The 9,797-nt window shown below is 43.6% G+C and overlaps 1 pseudogene; it reads right to left on the bottom strand.

The window, feature by feature from the left end:
- Nucleotides 1–424: 424 nt before the first annotated feature.
- Nucleotides 425–1,382, bottom strand: LOC123809414 (annotated as a pseudogene).
- Nucleotides 1,383–9,797: the final 8,415 nt, after the last annotated feature.

Here is a 9,797-nt window from a genome sequence, read left to right on the forward strand (position 1 = left end):
TTGACTTTTTTTTTAAACAAAGACAATTATCTAGGACCTTTAATAATAGGTGCTTGCAGTTTGTTGAATTTTTGGAAAAATCAACTTATAAACTTTTATTACAAATTAAAAAAGAGATATTTAGAAATCTCAACTTGACCAGATATAAAACAATTTAATAATTTTAAAGGTGTATTGAGGAAAAACCAGGTTTAAAAAATTTTTTTTTCATTACCCAAAAGAGATATCTTTAAGTAAAAAAAATAAAAACCATGCTGTATAGGTAATGCAGATAGCTCTAGTTATCTGGTCAACAGGCCAAAAGAGCAAGGCCTTAACGTCTCCAGCTCCAAAATTTGGTTAATTTCTCACTGCTGGAATTTCATATCCACTTCTTCTTGTTGGATAACTGAACCAGGTGATGGTAGAGATGGTTAGCCAGCAGTTACTCAGCCCCGCCCTGCTCCGCCTTGGGAGCCAACAAATTCTTAGCTGGTAGATTGGCTGATTGGGTCTCTTTGCCTTCTGTGGTTTAGGGTTTATTGAGCATCTGTGTCAGTGATTGAAGCTGCAGTGATATCCATGTTGGTGGCTGCTGACCTTGGGTCTCATCTCTTGATTTTTCTTATCCTCTTCATTGCTGTCCTCTGTAGCCTGTCTTTCAGGAGGAGGACCCCTGCAGACTTGTGGTCCATAGCCTGATACGTGTTCTGTCTCACTGGTCACCTTGTTCTCCTGCACCCTGGTTGTCAGCACCCTCCATCACTTCTCCCCGCATAAGAGGGTCTGAAAACTGTGCAGGGAGGGTCAGTGCCCACAGGGTCTCTGCATGTAGCAAGGTGGGAACTGTGGCCTGTGGTAGGACGGGTTCTACTAGGCCTGGCCTTCAGGAGCACTCTCCGACCTCTCATTCTTTCCCCCACTCTCAGCATTCTGGTAATCCTGCTGGTGACTGCCTGGAGGACCCTTGTGACATGGATAGAGTCTATGAGGGAGACAGTTTGCTGCATATTTACTGCCCTGCACTGGAACTCCACCCAGGCCTGTAACATCGGCTGCTTCCACACCCTCTTCTCCAACAGTGTCAAACTCCAGTCTCTCCATCTCCTGCACTTCAAAGATATTTCCCAGGGCGGTTCTTCTTTATGACAGTCTGGTGTGCAAATATACCTTCCTTGGTGCCCTTCTTGTTGATGAAACCATATTTGTTTCTTACATTGAACTATTTTACTGTTTCCAAAACCTTGCTTGCTATGACCTTCTCATCCCCACTGGTAGTGCTGCTAGTGTGAGGTCACCTGGGGCGCCATTCCCTGCCCACTGCCTGTGGTGCCAGGCTTGGTGTTGGTAGCACTGAGGGCGGTGGAGTCGGGTGGCTGCTGGGTCTCCACCTCACTGCTCATGTTTGTGGTGATGATGGTGACTGGGGCTGGCTGTGGCAGCTGCGGCTCCCTCAGGGTGTGGTGGTTGCTAGGCCAGCGGTGGCAGTGGGGCTACTCAGGGCTCTCTGGGGTCTACTCTCTGCTGTGCTACTGATCAAACTTGTGCCAATGTCTTTTGACTCCTATTTTTCAGGTTACACCTACTGCCATACTAATGTGGTGAAACAATGTTCTCATTTCTAAAATTCAACTTTGTTGTGTAAACAAACAAGTCTTATGAAGGTACTGACAACCAATACTCAAATGTATTGGGAAAATGACTGGCCTGAAGAAGACCTGAATTAGCTAATCATCAGCTAATCTCCATGCTGCCATGGTAGGAGAAGCCCAAGCCACGTGGAGACACTACAATAAGAAAGACAAAGGTCCTTAACCCGTGGCCCAGCTGAACCACCAGATACCAGCAGTATCTGCTGCCAACCATGCCTGGGAGCCATCTTGGGTGCCCACCAGCATCATGTGCAGTAGGAGAACCGCCCAGGTGACTTCCACCCATTCACAGTCATGAAATTACAAATGGTTGTTGCTTTAAACCACTAAACATGGGGGTATTTTATTACCTAGTAATCAGTTGACAAAACACCTGATATTTCCACTTACCAAGGCTTCCAGGATTCTGCTTCTTTGATGTCTGTCCGGGCCAGAAGCTTTCTCTTCTCTGCTGAGTCAATTATAGATTGTCACTCCCCAGGTTCCAGAATGCTGACTTCCTTGTCTACTCTCATTTCAACCCCATTCTTCTTGTCCTATGCATCCATGCCTTTTTAAAATTCCTTTATTGTAATTTTAGTGGGGTTTGGGAGGGAGAGGAGATAAGTAGATCTGTTTAATCTATCCTATTTAATTCAAAGTTTCTTCTCCATTCCTTTTTAAAAAGAGATTCTTTCTTTCTTTCTTTCTTTCTTTCTTTCTTTCTTTCTTTCTTTCTTTCTTTCTTTCTTTCTTTCTATTTGTTATTTTTAGACAGCAGGGAAGGGAGGGAGAGAGGGAGAGAAACATCAATGTATGGTTGCCTCTTGCATGCCCCCTATTGGGGACCTGGTCCGAAACCCAGGCATTTTCCCTGACTGGGAATTGAACCAACGACCCTTTGGTTTGCAGGCCAGCATATTGTCATTACCTGAAAGAGATTATCTTTAGGTTAAAAAAAATACAAAAACATGTTATATAGATAGTGAGATTAGCTCTAGTTATCTGGTCAACAGACAAAGAGCAAGGACTTAAGGTTTTCAGCTCCAATCTTTTGTTCATTTCTCATTGCTAGAATTTCACTGAGTCACACCAGCTGGAGCTCTTCTGCATTCTTAACATAACCAAGAACTCCTCTGCTCAGAGGCTCCTCCCAGACTCCACATACCCTAGAGCTGGGAGGTTTGGAGTCATTGTCCCCCCCCCCCCGCCCCCAACTCTCTAATGCTTCTTTAAGGAACATGCCATCTGTTCCCTGATGAATGCCACCATCTACTGACCAGAGTGAGCATAGCCTTCATCAGTGCTCCATCTTCTCATTCTAGTAACTTTGACATCTTCATGATCATTCCATTCATCACTCTTCCTCTTAGCTCCTTGCCTTCCTTGTGTCACATGGAAATTCATGCTTCAGCCACCCCTCACAGGACCAAATGCCACCTGTGTCATTCCCTGGATGACCCCATGCCTGATGTCACTAGTTCAGCACAGCCTCCTCATCACGAGGGCTGGTCACAGAGTCTCTCCTCCCATCTGAAGCTGCCCCTGCAAGATGTACTCTATATCGTTTTTCTCCCAGCTCTGTGTGATCCACTCCATCTCCTTTGTGTCCTCACCAGTTTTTCTTAGGGCACCCAGTCACACAGCACCCAGCACCCAGTCACACAGCTTCCAGTAGCAGAGCCTGATTTTATCTGCAGCCCTCTCCTCCCACACCCTCTGTTCACGTCATCTGGGCTAGGTTGGCTCTACCCTCAGCCTCATGTGACGCAGGCTTTGCCAATCTATCACATTGCCAGGTGACTGAAACGAGCTGAGGAGTAAACAGTCAGAGTCAAGAGACTCACCTCTCAGACTTTCATAGTATTACCAGGCTAAAGAAGACCACTTGCCTACGCACATCAAAGCCCAATAAAATGCAAATGGGAGTTTGCAGCCCTGTTTGCGTCTTATTGGGCTTTACTTAAGCCCAATAAGGATTATCTAAGGATATGGCACCATGCCAGGAGTCACAGGTAGCTTGTACTCAAAGGCCTGGCTCTCCATGGATTGTGGGGGATGGACTATATAGGGGAAAAATCGTTAATTATGATGACCAAGAGAGTTAGGGTCATGGTCAGGATTGTGGTGTCTACTGATTGATCAGCACTAGGGTAGGAAGTAGTTGATCATTGCATCTTGTCCTGATGTCAGCCATGGTGCTGCTTCATCTGGTTTCCCAAGGGGTGGTTGGTGGGATCAATCTGGAGCTGAAGCACAGATGAAGCCTAGATGTTATCTCTAGTTTGACTGAAACTCTTTCTCTGTGGTCAACAGACCTGAGGCTTTGTTTCTGAAACTATTGGATGCTGACCAGAACCTCACTGTCCTGAGGGCTTAATGATTAAGCAAGGGAGAGAGAGGTGGTTGAGTCAGGATGTTAGGCAAGGTCAGTTTGAATCAAAGGAAAAAAATTTAAAATTAACATTAAAAATGGAAAATTAAAGAAAATAAGGTTTCTGTGCAGTTACAGTGTAAGCCTTTAGGTAAGTGAGGTCTCTCTTGAACTTAAGCCTGGAAGGATGGGAGGCCAGAACCATTGCAGACACTTTGCCACAATGAGAGAAGGGTCTTTTGGTCAATATAGCCAATCATAGATGAGAGCAAAGCCTAACTAAAACCAGGGGTTGTTTATACCTGATTCCAGTGGTGCCTGAAGTCAGTCCTATCCTACAAATTTTCAATGATAAGAACCCACTAAGGCTTTCTGCCTGTTTGGTCTTGTGGCCCTCACTGAATGTATCAGGAAAATCATGTTTTAAAGTGGCACAAGAAATATATAAAGAAACATTTATCTTTTAAAACAAATGGGGAAAACTGCGGGAGTCCTAAGCAGTTCCTCTTAAAGAACCCACACATGAACTTACTCAGACTCATCCCCGCTGAGTTCCAGCACTGGGATAGCAGCTTGAAAGTCACCAGCAGCATACAGGGAGGAACTGATGTGTCTGGTGTCAAGGGGAGAGTTGGGAGACAGCTTTCTCCTAGACAGAAAGGCAGGCAGAGGCCATTATCCCTATTCTGAATCCTACTCCCACAGAGCCACAGAGCTCCCAAGTGTGGGCCGTATCTGAGACTCCATCAACCTGGCTAACATTGTTTGCCCTGCCTGCCCTGGGGATACCCTGAAATTCTGTCCCACCCACACTGTTAACAGTGACTTTTTCATATGAATGGCTGGCCTTGGCTCATGCTTCACAACTTCATAATTACTCTCAAAGAAGCAACAGCTGGCTTCAGTGAGCCTCCAGCTTTGGTACCTCATGCTAAGTGGCCCCAGGCCTGGCATTAGCAGCAACCAACCTAGATTCACCTGGGAATCTCCAAGACCAGCACAAGTGGCAGCCATCTCAGATTGCTTTATAGCTCATGCAGGGTGGCCCTGGGCAGAACACAGGTGGAGGCTGACCTTGGACTGCTCCACCAGGGAAACCCTAGAGCCTGCACACCCAATGGACAGCTACAGACCACACTGGAGCACCACCACCCTGCCCCTGCACAACTGATCCTCCACAGAGGGCAGAGGTTGGTGGTCAGTGGTCACAGCCAGTCCTTGCAGCTGACTGGCCTAGGTAAATCCCTCCCATTGACCTGCCAACAGCAACCAAGGCTCAACTACAAGAGGAGGGTGTACTCAGCCCACATGAAGAGAACATCTTGAGTATCCAGTTTGGGTGACAGGAGAGGCTGTGCCACTGGATGCTACAGGACACCTACTACATTCTATCAAGACAGGGAGTCATACAAGGTCTGTCTAAAAAAAGTACAGCCATTGTTAATATAATGAGAACAGTTTGTGCAACATTGATGTAACCTGGAAGCCAAGGAGAGTAGACTGGAATGCACTTGCATAAATAATGACAACTTCACTGTACTAGTCAGTGGGAGCAGTAAACTCCCTTGAGTGAGTATGTGTACTGTGTGGCTATCACATTCAAAATGACTAAGCAAGTAGAGCAACAAATCTGCATCAAATTTTGCATTAAGCTTGAACATTCCTCCACGGAAACTATTCAGATAATTCAGAAGGCTTTCAGGGATGATGCAATGAGTACAGCACAAATAAAACTATGGCACAAACACTTCAAAGATAGTTGAGAATCTGTTGATAGTGATCCACATTCTGGAAGGCCTGCAACAAGCAGAAAACCTGAGACCATTGAACATATACAAGCTGCAATCAACAAAGATTGGCAACCCAGGTGACTCAGCCCCCACCCCCCACAGCCTAGATTTGGTGCCCTGAGACTTCTGGCTTTTCCCAAAAATTTGAAAGGGAAGAGATTTCAGACTGTCAATGAGATTCAGGAAAATACTACCACAGCTCATTGTGATTAGGAGAACTGTGTGAGGTCCCAAGGTGCCTACTTTGAAGGAGATTGAGACATCATTGTCCTATGTACAATATTACTTGTGTCTTGTATCTTTTTCAATAAATGTCTCTATTTTTCATAGTACATGGCTGGATACCTTGTGGACAGACCTCATAGCAGCTCTTTCTAATACATAGAAACAAATACAGGGAGGCTGTCAAAATGAAGATACAAAGAAACATGGCCCAAATGAAAGAACAGATCAAAACTCCAGAAAAAGAACTAAATAAAATGTAGATAAGCAATCTATCAGATGCAGAGTTCAAAACACTGGTTATAAGGATGCTGAAGGAACCTAGTGAGAACCTCAACAGCATAGAAAAGATCCAGTCAGAAATGAAGGATACACTAATTGAAATAAAGAACAACTAACAGGGAAACAACAGTAGAGTGAATGAAGCCAAGAATGGAATCAATGGTTTGGAACATAAGAAAGACAAAAAACAGGACTTCTGGCCAAGATGGAGGCATAGGTAGACATGTTGTGCCTCCTCACACAACCAAAAGAAGGACAATAACAATTTAAAAACAAAAAAACAACCAGAAGTGACAGAAACCTGAATTGTATGGAAGTCCGACAACCAAGGAGTTAAAGAAAACATATTCATCCAGACCGGTAGGAGGGGCAGAGTGGGGCAGCCAGGGTGGAGAGGGCTTTGCAGCAAAGCTGTGGCTGGTGGATCCAGCAAGGCGGGAAATTATGGAATGGGGCTCAGTGCGCAAGGCTGCTGGCAGACCAGGTGGTCCCACATTTGCATGCAGATAAACCAGGCAAAACTGGGGAGTGAGACAGACCACACAACCCAGGGTCCCAGAGTGGGGAAATAAAACCTCAAAACATTGATTGAAAACACCTGTGGGGGTTCAGATGCCAGGAGAAACTCCCAGCCTCACAGGAGAGTTTGTTGGAGAGACCCACAAGGTCCTAGAATGTACACAAGCCCACCCATACAGGAATCAGCACCAGAAGGGCCCAGTTTGCTTGGGGGAAGCAGGGGAAGTGACTATAATCTGGTAGAGAGCAGAGCAAATGCCATGTTCCCTCTGGGAACCCTGCCCCACATACAGTGTTAGAACCCAGAGACATGGGTTGTCCCACCCTGGTGAACACCTAAGGTTCTGCCCCTCACTATGTAACAGATGCATCAAGACAAAAAAAAATGGCCCAAATAAAAGAACAGATCAAAGCTCCAGAAATAATACAACTAAGCGATGAAGAGGTAGCCAGCCTATCAGATGCACAGTTCAAAACACTGGTAATCAGGATGCTCACACGATTTATTGAATTTGGTTGCAAATTAGATGAAAAATGAAGGCTATGCTAAGTGAAATAAAGGAAATGTACAGGAAACCAATAGTGATGGGAAGGAAACTGGGACCCAAATTAACAGAGTGGGCCAGAAGGAAGAAACATCCAATCAGAAGAGAATGAAGAAACAAGGATTCAGAAAATGAGGAGAGGCTTAGGAACCTCCAGGACATCTTTAAATATTTCAACATCTGAATTATAGGGGTACCAGAAGGAGAAGAGGAAGAGCAACCAGTTGAAAACTTATTTGAACAAATAATAAAGGAGAACTTCCCCAATCTGGCAAAGGAAATAGACTTCCATAATCTGGTAGAGAGCAGAGCAAATGCCAGGAAGTCCAGGAAGCTCAGAGAGTCCCAAAGAAGTTGGACCCAAGCAAGCACACACCAAGGCACATCATAATTACATTAGCCAAGATGAAAGATAAGGAGAGAATCTTAAAAGCAGCAAGACAAAAGGAGAGAGTAACCTACAGAGGAGTTCCCATCAGACTGTCAGTTGATTTCTCAAAAGAAACCTTACAGGCAAGAAGGGGCTGGAAAGAAGTATTCCAAGTCATGAAAGGCAAGGACCTACATCCAAGATTGCTTTATCCAGCAAAGCTCTCATTTAGAATGGAAGGGAAGATAAAGTGCTTCTCAGATAAGGTCAAGTTAAAGGAGTTCATCATCACCAAGCCATTATTATATGAAATGTTAAAGGGACTTATCTAAGAAAAAGAAGATAAAAAACATGTATAGTAAAAGGACAGCAAACTCACAATTATTAACAACCATACCTAAAACAAAAACAAAAAGAAACTAAGCAAACAGCTAGGACAAGAACAGAACCATAGAAATGGAGATCACATGGAGGGTTATCAACAGGGGAGTGGGAGGGGGAGAGAGGGGAAAAGGTACAGAGAATAAGTAGCATAGATGGTAGGTAGAAAATAGATAGGGGGAGGGTAAGAATAGTACGGGAAATGTAGAAGCCAAAAAACTTATAAGTATGACACATGGACATGAACTAAAGGGGAGGAATGTGGGTGGGAGAGGGTGTCCAGGGTGGAGGGGAGTGAAGGGGAGGAAATGAGACAACTGTAATAGCATAATCAATAAAATGTATTGAAAAAGAAAAAGAAAAAAAAACAGCCAATTAAAACAACAAGAAGAAAATAGAATTTAAAAAATGAGAATAGTGTAAGCAGCCTATGGGACAACTTCAAGTATTCCAACCTTTGCATCATAGGGGTGCCAGAAGGAGAAGAGAAAGGGCAAGAAATTGGAACTCTATTTGAAAAAATAATGATAGAAAACTTCCCTAATTTGATAAAGGAAATAGACATTCAAGTCCAGGAAACACAGAGAATCCCCAACAAGATGGATGCAAAAAGCCAACTCTAAGACACACCATAATTAAAATATCAAAGGTTAAAGATAGAGAGAATCTTTTTTATTTAATAATTTCTTCATTGTATTTTTATTACCATGTAGTCCCCTTATACTCTCTCCCGTCACAATCACCACACTGTTGTCCATGAGTCCTTTTTCCATTTTGCTCAATACCTCCCCCTTCCCTCCCTGCCCTGCACTTAGCTGTCATCCTGTTATCTATGAGTCTGCCTCTATTTTGCCTGTTCAGTTTGTTCGTTAGATTCCATATATGAGTGAAATCATATGGTATTTGTCTTTTTCTACCTGACTTATTTCACTTAGCAGAATGTTCTCCAGGTCCATTCATGCTGTTGCTAAGGGTACACTTTTCTTGTTTTTTACAGCTGAGTAATATTCTGTTGTGTATGTGTCCCATAGTTGTTTTATCCACCCATCTATGGACACTTCAGCTGCTTCCATATCTTGGTGACTGTAAAGAACACTGCAATGAACATAGGGGTGCTTGTGTTCTTTCTAATTAGTGTTTCGGGTTCCTTCAGATAAATTACCAGAAATGAGATCACTGGGTCAAAAGGCAGATCCACTTTTAATTTTTTGAGGTATCTCCATACTGCTTTTCACAGTGGTTGCACCAGTCTGCATTCAGTCCAGCAGTGCAGAATGGTTTCCCTTTCTCCACATTCTTATCAGCACTTATTGTTTGTTGACTTATGGATTTTAGCCATTCTAACAGGTGTGAGATGATATCTCATCGTGGTTTTAATGTGCATTTCTCTATAATTAGTGACATTAAGCATTTATCATTGTCTATTGGCCACCTGTATGTCCTCTTTGGAGAAGTGTCTATTCGGGTCCTTTGTTCAATTTTTAATTGGGTTGTTTGTTTTTTTGGTGTTTTGTAACTCTTTATAAATTTTTGATATTAATCCCTTATCAGATGTATCAGTGAATACATAAGGAGAGAATCTTAAAAGCAGCAAGGGAAAAGCAGTTAGTTATCTACAGGGAGTTCCCATAAGACTATAAGCTGATTTCTCAAAAGAAACTTTGCAGGCTAGAAGGGATTGGCAAGATTCTAAGTCATGAAAAA

Source organism: Phyllostomus hastatus, unplaced genomic scaffold (genome assembly GCF_019186645.2).
Source record: "Phyllostomus hastatus isolate PE091 unplaced genomic scaffold, TTU_PhHast_1.1 phas_scaffold_55, whole genome shotgun sequence".
Classification (NCBI taxonomy): Eukaryota; Metazoa; Chordata; class Mammalia; order Chiroptera; family Phyllostomidae; genus Phyllostomus; species Phyllostomus hastatus.